The sequence below is a fragment of the Mustela nivalis genome, assembly GCF_964662115.1.
Source record: "Mustela nivalis genome assembly, chromosome: 13".
NCBI classification, from domain to species: domain Eukaryota; kingdom Metazoa; phylum Chordata; class Mammalia; order Carnivora; family Mustelidae; genus Mustela; species Mustela nivalis.
In genome coordinates this window covers 26,309,792-26,332,976 of record NC_139032.1, presented here as the reverse complement: position 1 = coordinate 26,332,976, position 23,185 = coordinate 26,309,792, and the positions used below count along the sequence as shown (strand labels likewise).

Below are 23,185 nucleotides of genomic sequence, written 5' to 3'. Positions count from 1 at the left end.
TGTGTACAATATAGACGAGCCCTGGAGAATTTTTATGCATAGCAAAGAAAAAAAAATAAAACTCAACAACAAATATCTACCCCAATACTGATTTTCTTTCCCCACTTCATTTCATCAGATTATTTCTAAAATGATAGATTCATTACTCAGCAACCAGATCAGAGAACTGGCTAGCTTCAGCTGTGAAATACTGGACCACACAAAGATTTAGATTCTTTTCCAGGAATCCTAATATTAAATAATTAATTGCCTAAACTCACTGAAGTATCATACCATATACATAACATTCACACATAGATAGATGGAACATCCATTATATAACACATGATATGTAGCATACATATGTGGTATATTGCCTTATATTGCCTTATTGCATATATAAGACATGTAGAATATGTAAATATTATATATGTAATATGTAATAATATTAATTAATCCTGCAGACATTAATTGAGCAGTGACCAAATAGGAGACACTACAGTAGACGATACGAAAATAAAGAAAATGGACCTCAAAGACTTCACTGTCACGCAGATGTAGAAAGATGAACACATTACTTGCACAAATAAATAACAGCTAAACCACTTGGTACCAAGCTTTCTTCTATGCTCTTTGTCCAAACAAGCCCTCTTAAGTTCCCAATAACCCTATGAGGTCGGTTCTATTATTGCGCCCACTTTCCTGGTGAGAAAACGGAGGCCTCATGGGCAAAGCACTTTGCTGGAGGCCTGACAAAGTGTGGGCCAGAGATCAGATTCTGACCCAGGAGCTTGTCCTCGGTAGCCACCTTGCCCTGGCACTGTGGGGAGGACGAGATCCCTCCACCTTCACTAGGAAAACCCAGCGAGAACAGGGGAGATTCATCCCATCAAGTTCTTGTGTGTAATCTGCATGAATCGTCATCAGATCCCTGGGTGACAAAATCGATGATATCATCGTAGAAACCCTCAAGACATGCTCAAGTTCAGCTTCGGAAGGCGCTTCTAAACCCAGCCCTCCAGACTCTGGATCTTCTGCAACCTGGAGTCTGGTCTGCCAGGCGCTGGTGTCATCTGCCTCCAGAGCTGTAATTACCACCACCGATCTGTGTCATCATTTACAACAACACTAGAAGAGTCTACCAAGCTCATTTCCACGGCTCTTCTCCCTCCCGCCCTTCCAAGTCTCAGGAAAAACACTCGATACGGACGCCAAACATCGCTCATGGATTTAATCATCCACGAGGCACGGAGCACGCAGGACGTGCACAGCGGAGCCAGGGAAGGCTCCTTCATTCCGGACACGAGTCTCTTTTCTCCAAGTCCAGCCTCCAGGCAGGCATTAGTGCCCTGGCTGTAGGATGCACTGCGACACATAGGACAAGCATGCCAAACACACTAACCAAACACCTTTGGGTTCTAAAAGGGTGGGTCTCAAATTCCTTCCCACTGAAACAATAGGATTAACATCAGGATATCAAGTTTGCCAATAAAAACAGGAGGAACTCATTGATACAAATAGAAGACATCATCCCCAATCCAAAAGACTGGATTCAATATATCACTCACTCTCTGCACATTTAATTTTGAAAAGCATTTGACTTTAAAACAGTAATAATAATAGAATGGACTAAACTGTTAAAGTGAGCCCGATTTCGTTCCAGTGGGTTGACAGCACAGGAACTCTTACGCGTTTATTCACATCAGTGTGTTTACAGCAGCCCAAGCCCCGCTTCCCTTGCTTCCATTTGCCATTTTCCTCCCCGAGGCCCGCCCAAGCTCGTTATTACAGTTTGGGAAATAATGCGCTTTGCCAGATGGGAGATCTCGGGGCTGCCATTCACTCAGGCTGCAACTGCATCCGCCCCTACTTAAACAGATGTCAAGTGTCCCTCTTCAACCTCCTTCTGCTTTGCCTTTCGTGATGCATCCTTCTCCAAGAACCGTACCTTGGTGCCACACGCCCACACCACCAGCGGAGTAAAGCCAACCAGAATAACATACGGGACGTCTTGTGAGGAAAAGCCAGGCTGCTGCAATGATAAGCCGTGCACTGTGTCAACATTCAACTGCTACTACCTCCTCCCTCCGCCTCCAGGAAGGCAAGTCAGATTCCTCTCTGATACACTTGATCTTCCCAAGCCCACTGATGCACAAGAGATACGTCACCAGATAGTGAAAACCAGTCTGATTTCAAGATTTGACTCTTTTTTATAAGGAAATGTACCCGGTGCTTCCTATTTCTAAGGAGTTGATAGCAAGATTCAATCAGGACCCCAGTTTACCTACCAGGACCTCCCTAACGTTTGCCTATTCGAGTTATAAGAAACTCAAGGAAAGGGACACAAAATGATATCAAACAATAGATCATTATTTTCTCCTAGTGAGGGGGAAAGTTTTTAGACCACAACAAATGGCTGAACATCTTGTGGGTTTAGCAGCCAAACGAGCTGTCTAGCTTCTGAGCCTGAAATATAGATATTTTGACAATGTGACATTCTGAAGGATTTGCAGCATTCCGATGGTACATGGTAGTTATCGTGAGAACGGCTCTTTTATCAAAAAAAAAAAAAAAAAAGAACGAAAAAACTTGCGAGAAACTTTGCCACTGCTGCCGGCATGAGCTGATCTAAATAAGAACAAGGATAAAGCAGGTGCTGTCAAAAATGGGATGTAAAGTCGAAAGAAGAGAAACCCAGGATGTGTCCTAAAACTCCATCCCTGCTGCTTGCTGATTTTAGATCTGCTCATTGACCTCTTCAAAGGGATGGACTGGGCGGGGGAGGTGAAGGTCAGCGAAGCCGCGGTGCTTTCTTTACCACTGGCTTCCGATCCATTTAGATTTATTTACATTCAAACGTGCACACATTTCCCTCCTATAACTCAGAAGCAATCAGCCATAAAATGGCAAGGATCTGCAGCACATTTAAATTAGCAGCAATTTATCTGGAGCAAAAGGAAAACTGCTGAGTGGAAAGGAAGCGAAAGGAACGGAAGAAAGACGCAGCTGTTTGTCTAAAAAAGCAAATCTTATCTCATTTGGAGAATTCAAGCAGCGAACTGCCAACTTGGGCGTCCGTGTGGCATGCTGCCACTTTGGAGACCGGATGGTGGCCCGGGTGCCAGGAGAGTGGCTCACCTTCCTCAGAGAGCAAAGCAAAGGCTTCTTGAACCTTCTGGGAAATGTCTACCAAGTAAAATCAACAGATAAATTCCTATGTTCTCATCGCACTAGGCGCCTCGAACCCAGGGAATGCAGAGAGCTTTCCATCACCCTTTAGACCTGAGCTGGGTGTAATTCTGCTTTATTTCAACACTGGGGCTTAAACACCCATTGTCCTAATTTGACATTTGTGGAGCATCTAATATACGTTGGTTGTTACACTAACGATCCCTTGCCATCTGCCTTTTCTATTTTCTAAGTGACTTGCTAGATCCACACGGCCAATGTGATGTGTCCAAGGTCACCCACGAATCCAAACTCAGACCCTCTGGGCCATCAGTCTGTCTTGTACAGTGGCATCACCTGTAGCAGAAAGCCAGGTCCTGGAGCTTCCGTCTTCAAGATCATTCCAGAAGTTGCTTCCCCATCCTTCAGATACCACTGTCCCTTCCTGAGGACAGGCTTTGTCCACATGCCATCTCTTGCCCAAGATCCCCTGCCACCCAGCAAGCTCTCCTTACAGAAGCCTTTTCTGTAAGGCTTGTAAACGTAAAAGCCATTTCTACAGCATTTAGTTCACAGGCCTCCCAGCCTCTATGACATTCAATTCCATTCATTCACATAGCCCACGTCTCTACCTTTTTAAACTTGTATTTCTTTTCTACTTCTCTGCATCCTAAACTATAGGGCGCAGGATGGCAAAGAGAGCACGTCTAGCCATCCTCTGTGCTTGCACAATACCAAGGTGCCTTGCACAGTGCCTTGCACAATACCAAGGGTGGGATGCATTTTGAGTTTTAGAATAGTGATATCTAAACTTTGAGTTTTATCAGAGGACTTTGATGGACTCGGTAACAGAGCCAAAACAGAGGGGAGTGGAACGTGTGACACAAGGTAGGATTTACTGTGTCTCACTCATAACTGGGCTCATCAACGCACTTCAAAGCTTCCTGCAAAGAGTCATGTATTTGCTCGGAAGTGCAGTGAAAGTTAAAGTTAGACGCGCAGACACCCAGTGAGTGCCTCCTGCAGCATTTTAAGCTCCTGGGGAAAAGGTGCCAGACTTAGTTTATTCTTTCTTGTGATGACCAAAACCACTGTGGGCGTTGGACAAGGAAAACTGTTGACCATTTCTTCACAGAAGATGAACAACTAAAAATAAATGGCTGAGGATGGTCAGCAAGGTTTTCCAAGCTCTGGTTTGACTTTACAAAATACAGTTTAGTTACGAGCTGAAAGTTAAAGCAGGAAACACAAAGTTCTTGGCAAACTCGGCAGTGTAAGGAAAGCCAAAGCTATTGCACAATTAAAACTCAAGGATTCTAAGGAGGATGTGGTCCGATCAGCAGGGCCTGATGACAAGTGTCCCAGGGCTCAACGGCTCCCACGTCAGGGACTTCGGAAAAGATCAATGATATGGTCTCTATCTGGGGAATCACCTAAAAATGCTACAAGTAGAGTAAGAAAAAAAAAAAAGACTGAGTTTGTGGTCGAGAAGCATTAAGATTAAGCAACCACGTGAGACACCCCAATCTATTGTTCTCCCGTGGGGTGTGTCAAGCCTTCTGGCTCCCTTCAGTGAGTATATATTGCAAAATCCATAGGGTAGCTCTTTACAACAAAAAATGACATCTTATAGGCATCATTCCGCAGTTCCCAGACCAGAGAGGCTTGCCAGTAACTCTTCCAGTACACGTGGACATGGAATTAGAATTCTCCATACAGAAAACCATGCGTTCCCTGCTGCCAACAGAGATTTGTGTCTGGCTTTGCTTTTGCTGAAACACTCTAGCTGGTGATTCTTCTGAGTCTACTAGAACCTTCCATGTCCAAATAGGAGGCAAGTGGCCTCAAACCTATAACTTAATTAACTTACAGCGACGTCAGATTTGCAAGAATCTCCAACATACCCAGTGGAAGGTGCCTGGCTCTGCTCAAGCGTGGCTGAAACCATGACACGCAGACTACAGATACGTTTCTAGAAGAGTCAATTACGCATAAAACAAGCAAGAGGAAACAAGTGCCGAGGGTCGGCCTGAGCTCGTCTGATGATGACCATGACGGTGGTGGTGAAACTAAGCAGGGCATGGGAGGAGGACGAGCAGAGAGAGGAGAAGGACTTCAAGCAAGAGGAGTCTCTGTCAATGCACGCAGGAGACCTCAAGCATGTAAAAGGGGTGGCCACGGTTATTGGAGAGTGCAAGGAGAGATCAGAAAGTTGCAGAGCAGGATTCGGAGTGCAAGTCCAAGGTTGAGCTGACCCGCAAAGGAAGAGAGAAAGTCAACATCTAGTCTGTGCTGGAGCGTCGCTTTTTCAAGAGGCATCCCAAGCCCTAGCTCAGAAACAAAAGTCTGAAGACTGTTCCCATTAAGGATGCTTGCTGAGAAGGAAACAGTCAGGTGGACTTTCCTGTGCCCCCTGTCTGCCTCATGTTGCAAAGCCTGGAGGTCAGAGCGGTTAATGGTTCCAATTAAGCAGAGAAGATCAAACAAATTATCTTCACTTGAGTAGAGGTAGCTTATAAATCTCATCTGCATTTCAACGAGCTCAGGGCACAAGATAATGAAACCCCAAATACCACGTATTCCAGAATGCAAAACAAAGAGAGGTGGGGTTGGTAATCCCAGGAACTGGCTACACTAAACTCTGAGTTACCCACCCACCCCCAGCAGGACAGGAGCAAGGCCTTCGTTTTGTTTGGTCGTGGACATCTTGCAAAGTAGGTTGCCTCTGGAAGAGCTACCAAGTCCACTCGGGGAACGGAGCTCTGGCTTTGCACGGAGTCCGGCCTGGGTGGTCACTCCCCAGCCCTGGGATGGCTCCTGTGTGTGGCTGCCACATCACCTCCTCCTCACTGTCGCCTGCCCCCACGCAGTAACATTACCTTCCACGGCCCATCATCCTGTTCCCAGGCCACAGAGCTGTTCTACACAGGAAGCTCCAGAGATATGTTCCTGGCCTCAGCCTTCTCTCTAGAAAAGTGGAGGCACCCCACCTCAGAGACAAACACAGATTATGGGGCAGGAAGGAGGCCCTTCCCCCCAAACGCACGCTTTAGCTCTAGTGCCTTTTCCCCCAGAGCACCACAAGCAGAACAACTTCCTCATCTCGAAGTCACCCTGCTGGGACAAGCACTAAAACATGCCTCTGTTCCAAGAGGGGCAGTGTTGGGCTGGGAAGAAGATTCATCATGCCATTGGCCAGACTACCTGGGACATAACTTGACACTGCTCTGTAAAGCCAAATTTAAAATCCCATATTGGACCCTGCAAAGGTATATCCAACTCTAACCCTAAAGTTTATCCTGCATCCTAGCAAGGGTCATAAGGGAATATCCTTCTACCTGCTCATCAGTCTGAACGAGCACCAGCCCACTCACACCCCAAGAACAGGATTCACCATCCAAAGCTGCTTCCTCAACAGGAGGAACCCTCGGGGTCTGGTGTCACAGCCCCTGGCTCGGCACAGCCCTTTCTAGTAGCACGGAGCCCACTTAAGAAGCCTTGGTAAAATGGAGAGCTTATTTTATTCTCAGTAGGAAGCTGGAGAAGTACGAAGGCAGCTCTTGTTGTCACCCTTGGATGCATCAGACTGAGTCAGCCCACAGAACCTGCGACTTGACCCAAGCTAGCCCTGTGTTCTAGAAGCCTCTGCTGCTCCTGACATTTTTATTTCTCAAAGAGCTCATTTTGGAACAAGTCCACACCGTGAAGCCGTCCAACTCTCTTACTAACACCTCAGAACGTTTTACGGCAGCTGGACACGGGCCAACCCCAGCGATTCTACCTGGCAACACCCTTTCCTGACAGATGAGGAGGAGTCTACTCTAAGGCCCTTCAGAATCGTTTCGTTCGGGTACAATCTCTCCACAGAGAAAACTCTGGGTTTTAAAGAGAGTGCATTTTTACACATGCCAGATTTCACAGTTTATTTTCCTTTTTAAATAAAGTATGCATGGCATATACGGCAAACCAAACAGGACAGCTTGGTTAAGAATTAGAGCAGTCATGCCAAGAATCAACCAGAACCAAGATACCGGGAAAACGACGTATTTTGGTGGTTGTTGCGGTGGTAGTTGTTTTTTAATAAAAATTTAATGCATCCAACCATCTGACATTATTTTAAGAAATGCTTTCCAAAATGCACAGGAAGTTCTTTGCTAAATCAAAATGATTAAAAGGGAAGGGCTATTTACCCTGTAACTCTACACACATTCTTAGTTTAAAACAGAAACCAGGATCTACGTGAGCACGAGAGGCATTCAAACACCTAGGATGGACCAGTGCTTCGCCTTACGTGAAAGCAGAAAACATTTTTCAATGTCACCCAGATGAAAGGACGCAGTATAATTACATGTGCATAGCGGGGAAGACTGGATTATAAATTAGTTTTTTTTTTTCATTCTTCATAATTATGGCCATTTACCATCCACCATTTAACTATACAATTTCCTGGACCTTTACTTCCAGCTACTATTGGAACTAGAATTTTAATAAGCACAGTTACCCCACATTGATGATCTCCTTTGGCAATTGTGTACTAGCAGATTCATTTTCACAACAGAGCCTGAAAGACAGCTGGTGTGGCTGGTTAGACAGCAAGAAGCAGCCTGAAGCCAGATAGACCTGAGTTTGGATCCTGTCCGTCCCCTTCCTGAGCTGTGCAGCTCTGGCCAAGTCAAGCAACTTCTCTGAATCACAGTTACCCAACACTAGTTACAGATGAAATAAGTCTACCATAGTGGGATAACTAGAACACGAATATCTAATACTGTCCATGCCACATACAAGTTCCTCAGCTTGGGGTAGCTGCTCAAATTATGACTCTTACCATTTAGACAAAGTGCCAAGTCTTAGACCTCCCAAAGTATCCTCCTAGCTTAAAAAACTACAGCTGGAATAGACCCTGTCATTGAAGACAGTTCTAGGTTTTATCAAATATGTGTTATTTACCAAAAATATATTAAGGAAAATCAACTGCTGACCCCGAAAGTTCTAGATTTGAGTATGATGCTTCCCCTTTAAAAGCCCAGTTGGAGTACTTTTCTGATTGCAAGTTATGCCCCAGTTTGTGTTGTTGTGGTTTATTTTTGTTTATTTCTTTTTGGTGTTGGTTTTTCACTCTGCTATAGCAGAACTGGGGGGAAAGAATAGTAAAGCTAAGTGCCAACCAGAAATGAAGAGACCCCGTTTCCTAAAACAGTATTAAATAATATAAGCAAGACAAATATGGCAATTTATAAAAATCATGTTTCACGTGCTTCTTTTGGGAAGGAGACTATCACTTGCATATGAAGTGAAAAGGAGGTTAGTGCTTCCATTTTATACATAAAAATATTTAGGTATAAGGGGGTTAAGTGATCCTACTTTGTTTGATCCAAGGACATGTTTCATTCATTCATCAATCACACAGTAATAAACCAATTCCCAGGAAGATACAGTACATCTTTTTAAAATATGATCTCGTGTAATTCAGCTTAGCATTCTAGGACAAAAAGTTCTCTGGCTTCCTTTCCAAAGCAAGGACTTCTGTTATCCACCAAGAAGTAAGTGTTTCAAAAACCAAAGGGACTTGAAAATAGGTGAACGCTGGCTACCCCAACCACTGGGGTGTGGCTGGGATGCTCTCTCTCTACTTGTTGGAACCAGCCTGCCTTTGCGCTTTCCTGATTTCCCATCACGAGCCTGAGCAGTGAGCTCTAACTTTGCATACAGCTCAGCGGCGACGGCAGATCATTACTTTCAACTGTATTTTCAAAGATAGGCCTAAATATACCCTTCGTTAGGAGCTATGGGGTGAAATCTCAAGAAATGAACTTGGCTCAAAAATTCCATCTTTACATGCCTGGAGTAGTAGGGTACTCTCTGTTAGAGCCCTGGGGAGGCTGGACCATAGCCATCAGAGCCATCGGAGGCCATGCGCTGGGTCATGCCCTTTCCCAGGAGGCAAGATATCTTTCCAGGCCAAAATGGTGGCCGTGGCTGGTGATACCACTTGGAGCCTGAAGGCTGGCCAGTGCCAGAGATTTCACAGCCATGGAAGAAAGTGTCTGAGAACAATTCCATAGCTTCAGTTCCCCTTCCAGAACACAGAAAGTTTTCACCTCCATCCACTGCTATAGGAATCCACAGTTCCATAAGTGGGGAATACACACAGATGACAAACATGAAACACATCTCAATTGTCCTAGACACCTCTACTGGCTGCCCAGAGGCCAGGAAGGAGCCTCTCAGCAACACCTTCTTCTAGACCCAGAGTTGCTTCAGAGGCATTGCCTAGTTTCTACTTCCTAGCATCTTCCAGCAGCAGCTAAATGAACCAAACTCTAACTAAATTTAACGGGCTAATTGCACCTAAATTACAGTCACAAAGCCCCTTCAGAAGATTCAGTCAATTTCTTGAGGGAGAAAGTAAATGTTTTACTATATAATTATAAACTTAATTAACATAAAATAAATTAATTAGGGACTTGTGCTGGTAATGAACACCATGGTTTAGCTGTTTATTGCTGTAGTTTCCAGGGGAAGATAAACCTTGAGAAGAGGGCTAACTTCTACCTCAAACCGAATTCCATCCCCCTCTCCCACTCCACTCAACTGCTTGAGTTCTGGGTTAGCATTAGCCTCTGTGGCATGGCGTCTAAATCCTACAGTATTCCAACATGGATGGTTTCTGTGCTAATCTCTAGGAAAAACAAAACAAAACAAAACAAAAAAAAGACCCCAAAATGAAAACAACACACCCCGTCCTAAACCATCCCAGCTACAATAGTTCCGAGCTGGCAGCTCATGAAAATAACAGATGATTTTCCAAAGTGATGGTTTTCTGTCCCGGAGTATAATGACAAAACTCACCTAGAGCCGAAACAACCATCTGCCACAGATTGTTCCGCGTGGTTTGTTTGCTTGTTTGTTTTTTTAATTCTGAGAAAGAATTCAAAATTGGTACTGGCAAAGAAGGATGATTTCAGAAAAATGACCCAGTTTCCAACCTGTATTTTCTCAACTGTTGTCCTACTTTTTTTTTTTTCTTTTAATCTGATGAAGGAGAGAAAGCTGAGAAAAGGAGCTTTTGAGGGTGATCTCCGTGGCATGGGGTATAGGTTTGGGGTAAATGAAAAAAGTCTCAGGTAAGTGTCCATAATTTCTAGGAACCACGATGCGTCTCTCTCATATTTGTCTTCTCCTACACTGCTGTGGCTGGAGACCAGTCATACCCACTGGGAGGTAGAAAGAAGAACAGTCTAGAGTGTGGGCTCTGATGCTAGAATGTGCCCTGACTGTGTGAGGTCAGCAAGCTGCCTCAGTGTCCTCATCTGTGAAATGGGGCTGATGATAGTACTTTATTCAGGGCTTCTATGCAGAGTAAATAAGCTAATACATGTCACGTGTCTGGAAATATGTCTGGCACATAATACGTGGTCCATAAATATTAGTTATTTCCATTATCTTCAGATGCTAGTGCTCAGCTTTTGTCCCTTTAAAATAGCTGGTGTTTCATGTTCAAAAAGAGTTGTAAATGTTTAATGGACAGGTCTGGTTTGTTGGACAAACTAATCCACACATGCACCAAAGGAAAGAGAATTAAGGACCAAGGCTGTGAACAGAGAATCCTCTTGTTCTGGTAAGATTTCTCTCCTCGGGGCGCCTGGGTGGCTCAGTGGGTTAAAGGCTCTGCCTTCAGCTCAGGTCATGATCCTGGAGTCCCAGGATCGACCCCCACATCAGGCTCTCTGCTCAGCAGGGAGCCTGTTTCCCCCTCTCTCTCTGCCTACTCTTCTGCCTACTTGTGATCTCTGTCAAATAAATAAAATCTAAAAAAAAAAAAAAAAATTCTGTCCTCTCTGACTCTGACAACTTTGGTGAAGAAAGGAAACTCAAAGACCCCAACCCTGGACCATGCACCCAGCCAGTCTCACCCTCTCACTTAGAAACAAGGACGAGAAGTTTCTGAGAGCTTGAGGAGTTTGTTCAGTGGCACAGAGCCAGCAAAGGGCAAACTCGAGACCCTTGTTAGTGTGTTGGCTACAGACTCCGAGCTGGATCGAAACGTCAACGTGGCGAGAGTCTCTCTCATGACAGAAATGAAACCGGTTGTTTTTTGATACGAAAGTAAACATCCTGATGCCTCTGGCCTGGGAGTTCTGAATTCATATCTGCTTAATTACCCACATATTTTACTGTATTTTATTTTTACCCGAAACTTGATTTCCACATGGTGGGAGGGAAGCAGAACCTGGGGGCCCAGTGTTCAGCTATCATGGAATCAACCCAGGACTGATTTCTACAGGGGCTGGCAAACGTTTTCTGTGAAGGGCTGAACAGTAAATATTTTCAACTTTGCAGACCATACGGTCTCTGTCACAACTACTCACTCCACCACCGTAACGCGAAAGCAGCCATACAATATGTAAAGAGTGAGCTGGCTGTGTTCCAATAAAACTTTATTTATAAAAACAGGAAGCAGGTCACACTTGGACTGTAGTTTACCGACCTCCAATTAATGCAACCACCTGCCTGATGCTGTTTTTACCCTCTCTCTTTTACTTTTTCCCAACTTAACCCACCTCCTTAAAATGAACGTTCGTATTGTTTCACTATTCTTACGACGATGTGATCAACAAGCAATAGAATCGAATTTATTGTATACTAGGAAGAAAAGCCAGCATGAATTTATGAAAACTCTAAATTATGAAATATATTTAAAGAAATACACTTTTATTACTTTCATATACATATAGGAGTTGAAATTAAGCCAATAAAACATTTCCAGCTCGTTTTGGCAAGTAGGGGGTAATTCAGCCTTATCCAAGAGAAAGGAAGAAATTGAAATTGTATAATTCATCAACTTTTTTCAAGAGATTTCTTCTAAAGGACTTCAAAAAAGTTTGTTCTCTAAGATGATGGTAGAGGATTCCCACCAGTCCCATGGTTTTTTCCACTGTTAATCGATTTGGGTACTCCTCTGTTCAGAAAAGATGTCCAAATACTCTATCCAATCAATTCTTCAGTAAATTAATTATTTGTATCAGCAAGAATTCTTAACTTCCAGAAAAGCTGGATAAATTGTAATCTTACGATATCATAGATTCATGCCATCTATGAAACACTGAACTTCCTGCTCTCTCTCTACAGGCCTCTAGCTGACCATTAGTAGACTGTGAGTTGTGTATCAAAAATCCATTCACAAACCCCTTTTCCCTTGCTTTCCACTACTTTGAGGGAGAAAAGCCAGTATACGTGATTTCCCAGTATCCCTCGAAGCTAAAGATGGGCATAATTCTTTGCGGCTGAGCGATAGCTAGAAGTTCAGGGCAGGTGGGGTCCTCTCTTCCTGAATTAAAAGGCAAAGCCTCGCTGGAAGAAAACTCACTGCCCTTCTTCCTTCTATCTCCTTGGAGCACAGATGTGATGCCTGGAAGACACACAGCCATCTTGCTACCACAGAGTCATGAACATGAGGAAGAGGCCTACCTCTAAGGATAGCAGGAGGCAAGGTGCAAAGAGCCAGTGTCCCTGACCGCATCATTAAGCCACCGTAAGCCTTGGACCCAGAACTCTTGATGTGGGAAATAAACTTGCGTTTCACTGACTGTTTCTGTTGGTTAATTGTAGCCAATGCGATCCTAAGTGACACAACTAAAGGAGGCTTTGGGTTTCTTTCTATTATTCTGGGGGCAGGAAAGAGAGACAGAGGAAGGAGGAGAGGGAGAAGCTGAGGGCTAGAAGGGCTCTAAACTCCTACCATAGGAAAGGAATCAGCTCTCAGGTGACTCTGTGGCATCTGGGTGCACGCGGAACTCTGCAACGGCCCAAGCTATGATAATGGGCTGGGTGGGGGGCCAGGGCAGAAACGCACTAAAGATGACCATGCAGTGGCCCCACCTTTCCCATGCCTTTGAGAGGTCCACAGAGTTGACCCTGAGAGAGGGGTGATGCACTGAGTTGCATGACTCTGGGGTCCAGGAGAAGAGAAGGAGAACCAGGAGAAGAGAACCAAGCAAAGAAAAGACAGAGCCTGAGTAAACAACTCAGGGAATCAGACATGAGGAGGCACCATGGCTGAACAACCTTGAGGTGAAACCCTAGGGTTAGGGAGAACCAACAGAACCCCCTCAACATCTGAGGACTTGAGAGCTGGGCTGTGGCTGCTTCCACCAAAACCTTCAGGAAGCAGCTGTACCACATATGCCCCCACTTCTGGGAGAGCCATGGGACAGCGTCCAGCTTGACCTGGACCCATGTGCACAATGGATTCAAGGAACCCTCTGGATTTCCCAAGAGCCCTGAGCATCAAGCAAGAGCACTCACAAGTGCCTCTGTGCTCAAGAGGGGCACAGAAGAGGCCAAGGCTGTCACTGGGTATGAAGGCAGCTGCTGAAACATGAGGGTCACAGAAAGACCCATGCAGACCAGATGCTGGGAGCCCCAGCAGGTCTGAGAATGTCAACAGTACAGACCCACAATGAAGGCCAACTCCCAACACCAAAGGCCAACAGATATCAGCACAAGTTCGCTAAGAGGCAGTCCCCATCGTCCCACAGGTCCCCATGGGGGACGACAGATCCCTACACTCACTAAGTTTGCCAGACATGACAACCTGGAGAGGAAAACAGAGACCGTACATGTTAGACTAGGGAGGAGTTTTAACGTTTCCCCCAAATTTCACAAGATGTGCTTCTGCCTACCCATATTCCCTTACTGAAACACAGCGAGATAGAAATATGCCCAAGAAAGGGGAGAGCCGATATTTTAGACCCAGACACAGAAAAGGAATCCAAGTCCATGTAACACTAGAGTCAACCTCCAAAGTCCCTTCATAGCCAAGAACTTCCCTCCCTGTGGGATACCGGCCGCTGCCATATTTCAATGCATGAAAGAAGGAAGATTGGAAAGTAACTCACCTCTTTCCCTCCCTGATTGTGTAAGGTCCTTTGTATACATTAACAAATGTAAACACGACTTAGACTTGTAGCAAAGATGAGGAAACCAGGAAGATAAGTAACTCCCCCAATAGCCAGTGAAACAGCTATATCCAGCCTCAAGGAGTACTGCATTGTTTTGTTGTTTTTTTTTGTGTTTTTGTTTTGTTTTGTTTGGGGAGCTTATTTTTACTGTGTAATTTGATCACCAATCTGAACTGCCTTTTGGACCTGTTTATTCTCTCCCAGAGAGGAAACGAAGATGCCATCAGTGGCCTTCACCCCATCCCATAAACAAAGACACCCGTGGCAAGGTTCAAGGATGCCCCCATTTTCAGATGATGCCTCATTCTCATTTCTAGACAACTCCTCCCTAACCTCCTTTCTTGTAATTTAATATTTTCACAGATACAGTGTCCTCTCTAACTATGTGGTTTATCTACTGCCAAATACTGTAGACGAAGGCCAAAGTATTCCTACACATAGACATCATCTGCCCCAACAGACATATGATTAAGTACCTGAGACCCCAAGCCTCCCTGCATCACTAGACACAAAAAGAAGATGGCGTGCACTGGCATGGAGTCAACCAGCTTATCTGGATCTTCCTCATGTTCCAAAACAGGGACCAGCATAGTCTTTTGGTAATGGACCAGGTAGTAAAGATTCCCAGCTCTGCCATCTACATGGTCTCCCTCCAAATCAACCAGTCTTGACTCTGCTGTTTCATGGGGAGAGCAGCCACGGACAATGCCAAGCAAATGGATGTGGCTGTGATCCAATAAAACTTTATTAACAAAACCGGATTTGGCCCACAGGCTCCCAGACCCCTATTCTGTAGTCATTGTTTGTTCTTCCCTCCCTTTGAAAGAGAAAAAAACAGAAATTCCTTCCCATTAAAGGATCTCAGAATATAGAATAAGCTTATCTATGCTGCATGTCAAAATGCCTTGTGGGGAAAAAATGAAAAACCCTGTTTCATAAAATTATCATCTGTGTTTGTGACTGGGGAAACCAGTGCCGAGGGCAGGCAGATGTGCCCGAGGCAGCATAGCGTTTGTGGGACGCAGCTGGGAGAAGGTTCCTGGTGGCCACATTCTCCATTCCCAGCTTCACCATAGGAGAAATGCTGCCTCTCAATTAGTAACGTACAAATAGTAGTATTTTCATTATGACTCACACTCTGCAATTTAGGTCATGCCTACGGCAATCAATAAAACCCTCCACTTAGATTCTCCATGGCTAATTTGATGCCCCCCTTCCTCTGCCCCTAAACTGGGGGATTTTTTTTTTTTTTTAGTTGTTTTCAATTAAGCCAATTTGTCACAGACACCTCTGTTCTCGATAGGGTATTTTCGCCCAATTTCTCCTTTGTTTTGAAAATAGCAAAGTGGGCGAAATGCATGCCCAAGTGTTTGGCTCAAACCACTACAGTTCGTGCAAGGAGTGACTGTCAGCAGAAGAGAGACCTCTCAGCGATCTCACACACACACACACACACACACACACACACACACACACACACACACACTAGCTGTCTGCCTTCAGTGTCTCACCGTGCACGTTCTGCTGGCACCCTCGAGTGACTAAAATGTTAGACCCTCATGGTGCTGCTCTCACGGTGACAATGTCACACACCATGACGTGCCCATGACACGACGGCCACCGTGGGAAGCATCTTCATGATGTTTCTGTTCCCCCAGTTTACAGACCAGGACATGGAGGCTCGGGGGCGTTATCTGCCATCGATTTTGCAGGGAGGCTGTGGAACACCAAGGTCAAAGACAGCTCAGAGTTTAAATCTCCATCTTACTACTAACTTGTGACACCAAACTACTTTCTAAACCCTGGGTAAGGCTAGATGTTCTCATTTGTAAATGGGAATAATTAGGTGTTCTTTAAAACTGTGTTGAAAGAATCAAAACGAATTAATATCTGTAAAACTCCAACGTGATGCCTTAGTACCTGGGTGAGTCTGAGCCCTAGGAAAACACCTGCATTTAACCACTGCCTTAGCCCAGAAGAATCATCATTTCACATGACTCAAAACTAGTAATTGCTTAGCAAATGGTGTTGTTAGTAGTACTGCTAGCATTGCCCATGGATAGTACTACGTGGCAAGGAGGAGATTTTAATCTGAATTTAACTGATGGCAAAAGCCAATGTTTTTTCTACTAACTCAGTGACCTTCAAAGACATCCAGTGATATTTTTTAATGAGAGTTCCCATAATAAGCTGAAACTGACATCAGGAAGTAAGTAAATGACAAGAACAACATTTTTTTTTTCCCCTTATTTTACTAGCAGCATTTTACCAACAGGACAAAATCCATTTCATAATCAGCGCAGTATATCCAAAATTTGTTTGAAGTGTTTGAATGTCAGTCGAATAAAAATGTGAACTGTCTCTCTTCTTTAATGTATGAAGGGTCATGATCTACTGAAAATTGGGACCTGCTTCATTAAACAGTTATAATTAACTCTGCTCGTGATATTCCACTGTGGATTTGCTGCTGTGGCTCATACTTAAAACTAGGAGGGTAATTCGGCAGCTTTCCACGAAGGAACAATCAGGTTTTCTCTTTCACATTCCATGATGGGAACTGGGAGTAAAAATAACATTCCTGTTCCCAGGCTGGGGAATCGTAGGGTAAAGAGGCTTCCCTTCAAATGTCTGTCTGCTCACTGACAAGCCTAACAGAAAGAAATTCCCATCTGAACCTAAACCAGTTCTGGTTGTTTTATCATGTTCCCAATAGCTATGTATGTTGAACGAGTCTAGACATTTTTCAAGCTTGAGTTGCATTTAAGACAACGTCTTTCAAACTCCAATATATTTCTGAAAAAGCCTTTCTTTCTAAAATATGAGATACTCATCTCCAGGGTGTTGCCTCATAGGGTTGCAAAATGCATTAAAAAAAAGGGATTTCTCCACTTGCTTTTACTGAATAAATAACCAAACATTAATCTACAGGCAATGTATAGAGAGGAAATACCATGGTCAAGAAAACTTTTGAAAATATTTGAGTGGTATTTTAACGGGAAACCACATGTGTTTTCTGGAACTTTTCAGGGTATCTACCCCTGATGTGTCCACATCACAGAGAACTCCCTAGAGATCAGCTTTTTAAGATGACTGGCATCACCGTGAATGAGATTTCTTGGGCTTTGAGTTTGCTTGGAATGCCGCAGAGAGAACAGTTAGGTATTTGGGTCCTTTTATTATTACTTTTTCCTTTTTGACTGATGGAGACATAACCAACTCTAAATAAATATTAGGGCAAAGGCAGTTAAGTTCAAGATTTAAGCTTGATTTTCTGGTCAAAGTCTGCAAATAATGAGATGACCGAAGGGAACACAGCTTTTGGAGGGACGGGCTCATGGGGCAGACCCCCTGTCATCTTTTAGGCACCATTTTGAATGTTGGGCTCTGCAGTCATCAATGTTCTTCTTAAAAGGTCCCAAAAAGGGGAGTTTGGGTGGCTCAATGAGTTAAAGCCTCTGCCTTCTGCTCAGGTCATGATCTCAGGATCCTGGGATTGAGCCCCACATCGGGCTCTCTGCTCAGCAGGGATCCTGCTTCTCCTCTCTCTCTCTCTGCCTGCCTCTATGCCTACTTGTAATCTCTGTCTGTCAAATAAATAAATAAAATCTTAAAAAAAAAAAGTCCCAAGAGAACATTATACTCATCCTGGTCAGCAGAAGTGGTAAGAAGCTCATATTTTTCTAACATGAGTAAGTTAGAGAATCTTTATTCTAAAAAAAGCTCAACAAGTAAATAAACAGAATGGGATAGGCCACTACTAAGCAAATCCTAAGGGGACACTGTCAATTTTGAAACAGAAGGGCTAACTAAAATAAGACAGAAGTAACTGAAGACCAAACACACTGATAAAACCACCTTACACTCAGGGTTCATTTTAGTAATAATAACGGACTTATCAGTGCAGATTGGCAATCACGAGATGGTGGCTCTCTGTGTATTCCTTAGAGTCTACCTCAAACTAAATTAGTCTTTCAACTCTCCAAAACTCTACTGTCGATTTCCCTTCATACCCCCACCACATATGCCCCCACTCCCTCCTTCAACATCTCATGGGCCTACATGGAAACCCTCTCTCCATGCACTGACTCCACGTAATTCTATCAGGGTGGCTGCATGGGATGGTTTTCAAAACTCTAAAAAAGACCAGCTGACATAGCAAATATCAACAGTGACCTTGAACGTATTGATCAAGCTCTATTTCTCTGTTCCCGAGGTAGGAAATTAATCAGTCTTCTAAATCATTCATGGATTCCTTTCATGTTCTCTCTGCTCCCCTTTCCTTCACCCAAGCCAGGAATCCGTGTCCTTCCATCTTTGTGGGGGAAATAGTAAAATTTCTTCTATCAAAATGTTCATAGAGAAGACTCCGTTTTCTTTCACCTACTGCTTAAGAATAGCCAGGGAAAAATTTATCCACAACCAACTAAATGATTGCCCTGGGAAGATACCTGCTTTTTGCTTCTTTTGTGGGGCTGATGGTTGAGTCCCCTCAGAAATGTATTTATATTCATAATGAAAAGATAATGAAGAGGAGAAGGCTTTAAGCGCTTGATTTGTAACTAAAAGTTTGCTGGACTTCATTTTTCTAGCTTGAAGTTTTTTCTGATAGAGAATTTGAGATTGGTATATAAAACAATTAGATTGATAGACTGAGAGTCTATGTACTAGGGAGAGACCCATATTAAAAATGCGACTATAAAAAATGCATGGAAGAGGGGCGCCTGGGTGGCTCAGTGGGTTAAAGCCTCTGCCTTCGGCTCAGGTCATGATCCCAGGGTCCTGGGATCGAGCCCCGCATCGGGCTCTCTGCTCAGCAGGGAGCCTGCTTCCTCCTCTGACTCCCTCTCTGTCTACTTGTAATCTCTGTCTGTCAAATAAATAAATAAAAAAAATTTAAAAAAAAAATGCATGGAAGAAATAGAACTATCCACTGCCTCCGTTGCCTAAGACCCTAACATTTAAGCGGTTGGTGGAACTCTGGGAGAAGAGGAACAAGGGCCGCGACAGGTAGAAAGATGGGCGATAAGAAAGCTGTGGGTTAGGATAAGCCTGATTGATAATCTCTGTGGCCAGAGGGCAAGAAAGGGCACAGGGCAAAAACAGAGGGGAGAAGGCTGCTGGGAGGTGTGCAGTGGACCATGTGCATGGACAAGAAAGTCCTCCGGGATCTAAGTCTCCCACTAAGTCCAAGGGTGACCTTCACAAGTCCAAGGGTCATACAGGCCTCGAATGCCCCAGGGAAGCTGTACTGACTGTGCGCCCCGCCTTTCCAGGCCTAACACCCAGAGGTTCTAGCACCCAAACCTGTCTTTCCTCACCAACTCTACAACAAATTCTGGGTGTTTTCAGTTGGTGGACGCTCAGGCAAGCTGCCTCTGCGGCCCAGGTGAGCAAAGAGTCTGCGCCCTTCCTCTGTGAGGCTCTGCACACAGCTCTGGGCTGTCAAGATCCAGCACAGATACAATGAATCCGGTTCCCTTCGCTACCCCAGACTTCTGGCTGCTCCCCAACAGTTCAGCAATTTCACAGGCTGTATGTAGCTGGTCCGCCCAGGGGCCATTTCTTCCGGCCACACCTAAGGACAGGCAGCAGTCGTCCTGTGTGCCCCTCAGTGAGCTTTCCCGCTTCTTTTCTCCCCTGCATGTCACCAGTGAGAGGCGGGTATCTCAGCTCCTGCTACATCAGAACTCAAGCACCCTGGAAGCCCCTTCTCCAGCCTCTTCCATCAGACGAAGCCAAAGCCTTTGGCACCGGTAAGCACACTCTACTTCTAATTTCTCCACTCCCTTGATTTTCCCTACTGCCATAACTAGGCCTCTCTGTTCACGATCTGGCCATGTTCCCTCCCCTCCCTCCAGTTTTGGTTGTCCCCAAGGCTCTCTGCTCCGCACCCTCTGGCAGCCCATCCTCACTCCAGGCCCTCATCTGGAGTTAGGCTACCGCTTCTCCACTGATGGTCTCTGGCCTGTGTTCTAATTCCCTGTTTCTCACTGCTGGGAATGATATCCGTTCCAGGGAGGACCGCAGCCCTGCATTCAGCTCAAAGTAGCTCACGAAATGGATGCAGCCCCTATCCTACCTAACGTCCCGTGCAGGCCCCCTACAGGAACACGGCCATCCCAGGCCACCCTGATCGCCCCCTCCCTCCCTATCTTCTCCCTTCCCTGTCAGTCCACATGGACATGATTGGCTACTTCTCTGTCCTCGTGCATCTGCGTCTCAGGCAGATGTCCTCCTCAGCAGAACACTGCACCCTGCCCTCATCCCACAAACCAAAATCTGCGTGGAATTCCCTTTACCACTTTCTGCCTGAGGGACTCTTACCCTCAACAGCCAAGATCAAGTGCCTTCTACATAAAGTCAGCCTTGGGTCTCTGAGGCTGGGGTGCCCTCTGAACCCCCATCAGACACATTCGTGGCAGAACGTACCACTTAACTCTCTGGGACTGGCTTTTCAGCAAATACATCGAGCAAATACTTCTCAAGGGTGAACCTCCCCCGTCTACAGCTCCAGCATATTAAACACTAAGCCATACATCTTAATAATTGGCAGACCAACACAAAGAATCCCATCAGCATCTGCCAGATTTACATTTTTGAGAATTCTCATTTTCTTCCCATTTCCCCAATTTAAAAAAATTTAATTTTCAGCTCTTACTGAGTATAGCTGCCCCTTGGACAACAGGGAGCATGGGGAAGCCACAGCCCCGCAAAGCTGAAAGTCCACAGGCAATTTCTGACTTCCTAAAAACTATTAATGAATAGTCTGTCTACTACTAGTAACTACTATTGACTAGAAGCCTTACCGATAATATGAGCAATTAGCACTTGTTTCATATATTATGTACTGTATCCTTACAATAAAGTGAGCTAGAGAGAAGAAAATATTTTGAAGAAAATTATAGGGAAGAGGAAATACATTTACAGTCCTGTATCTGTCAGAAAAAATCCACATAGGGGCACCTGGGTGGCTCAGTGGATTAAGCCACTGCCTTCAGCTCAGGTCATGATCTCAGGGTCCTGGGATCGAGTGCCGCATCGGGCTCTCTGCTCAGCAGGGAGCCTGCTTCCCTCTCTCTCTCTCTGCCTGCCTCTCTGTCTACTGTGATCTCTCTCTGTCAAATGAATAAATAAAATCTTAAAAAAAAAAAAAAAAGAAAAAATCCACATATAAGTGCACCCACACAGTTCAAACCTGTGTTGTTCAAGGATCGGCTGTATATTATTACCGATCTTTATAAAATATTTTGATTCCCAGAAGTTATATTATATTATGAAATAATAACTATTGTTATTATATAACTAAAATTAAAATTAAATTAAATTTATTAAATAAAATTAAATTAAAATTAAAATATTTTTAAAGTAACACTTGTTGATAGTGGCTAATACATGACATTTACTACACGCCAAGCTTTCTTCTAATTGTCTTCACATGTATTCGTTCAAACGAATGAATCTTCAAACAGCCCTATAGGTAGTACTAGGATTATCTCCTTTTAGGGGAGAGAAAACTGAGGCACAGAAAAATTGACTCAGTAAATGGCACACCTGGGAGGCTCAGTCAGTTAAACATCTGACTTCGGCTCTGGTCATGATCCCAGGGTCCTGGGATGGAGCCTGGTGGAGCAGGGAGCCCAATTCTCCCTCTGCCCCCCGACCTCTGTGCACCCTCCCTCTCTCTCACTCAAATAAATAAATAAATAACAAAAGAAAGAAGAAGGAAGAGGAGAAGAAAAAGAAGAAAAGAAAGAAACATTGAGTAACACAATCAAAGTCACCAAGTTGGTAAGTGCCAGAGCTTGGGTTCACACCCAAGAAATCTGGCTCTGCAGTCCACGAGTGGGCCAGACCAAACATAACAATGGTTATGTTTTTAGGAAGTATGCCATGGCACCCACCATATTAAGGGCTTTATAAATATTCTCTTATTTAATCCCCAAAATTATTCTATCAAGTAGGGTCATTATTATCATCATATTTTGTAATTAAGAAAAACAGGGGCTTTGGGGGGTTAGGAAATTCACCAAAGAGATGTCTGGGTGGCTCAGTTGGTTAAGCATCTGCCTTCCACTAGGGTTGTGATCCAGGGGTCCTAGTACTGAGTCCCACAACAACCTTCTGGCTCAGGGGGGTCTGCTTCTCCCTCTACCCCTCCCCCATGCTCATTCTCTGTATCTTTCTCTCTCTTTCTCAGTTAAATAAATAAAATCTTTAAAAAAAATCTTAAAAAAAAATTCACCAAAGGTCATACAGCCAGTAAAAGCTGGACATTAGAATTGAAAATTCCATGTATTACTTAACTTCCCACAGCCAAGAAGATGAGACAAGGGACAAACATACAGAGCTTCTGAAGACACATTCACCCATACAGTCAATACCACTCGTGTAGCAGCATTTTACCATGACCCAGGGACCCAAGTAACTGGGGGATCTGTTTACATCCTCCTAATTCAGCAGACGGGTAGAGAGCCAGTGATTAGCCCAATCCCAAAGCCATGTCCCCTGGGACCCCAAGACTCTGGAGCATGTCCCAGTCATTATTCATGAGATCATTTCATGCCTGGTCATTATTCATGTGCATTGGTTCTGGGAGCATCATTTCAAGCTTCCAGAAATCTGAGCAGCACAACATAGAATTGCTTCTCCCTTGGTTCAAGGACAATGAAAGGTCAAAAAACAGAGCCACCAGCTCCACCGTGGCATGTCCATAATTCCTTAAAGCAGACAGAGTATCTGCGATCACAGACATGTGATGACCTCCTGGAGCTCCATCTCTGAGAAGTCAAACATTGTGCAACATACAATCTTCCTCAAAAACAAGATTTCTCCCTCTTTTTAGTTTTGAGATAGCGCCTCGCTTTCCATCGTGTTTTCACTTTCCCGGTGAGGTAGGATTATTAAGCCAAAACGATGAAAGGATTAGACTATAAAATAAAGAAAAAGCATATCCAATTTTGGAAAGAAACAGAAAAAGAAACCAGAAGTAGAGACAGATGGATCAAAATAACAAAAGGGAAGAGAGAGAAAAAAGAATAAATAAAAGAAATAGTAACACTGAATATCCTGGAAAATTT

At 44.3% G+C, this 23,185-nt stretch overlaps 1 protein-coding gene across 5 annotated transcripts in view; it reads right to left on the bottom strand.

Annotated features, from left to right (window-relative positions):
• Positions 1 to 23,185, bottom strand: part of NTRK2 (neurotrophic receptor tyrosine kinase 2) — a 327,279-nt gene that overhangs the window by 198,732 nt on the left and 105,362 nt on the right. The window lies entirely within an intron of this gene.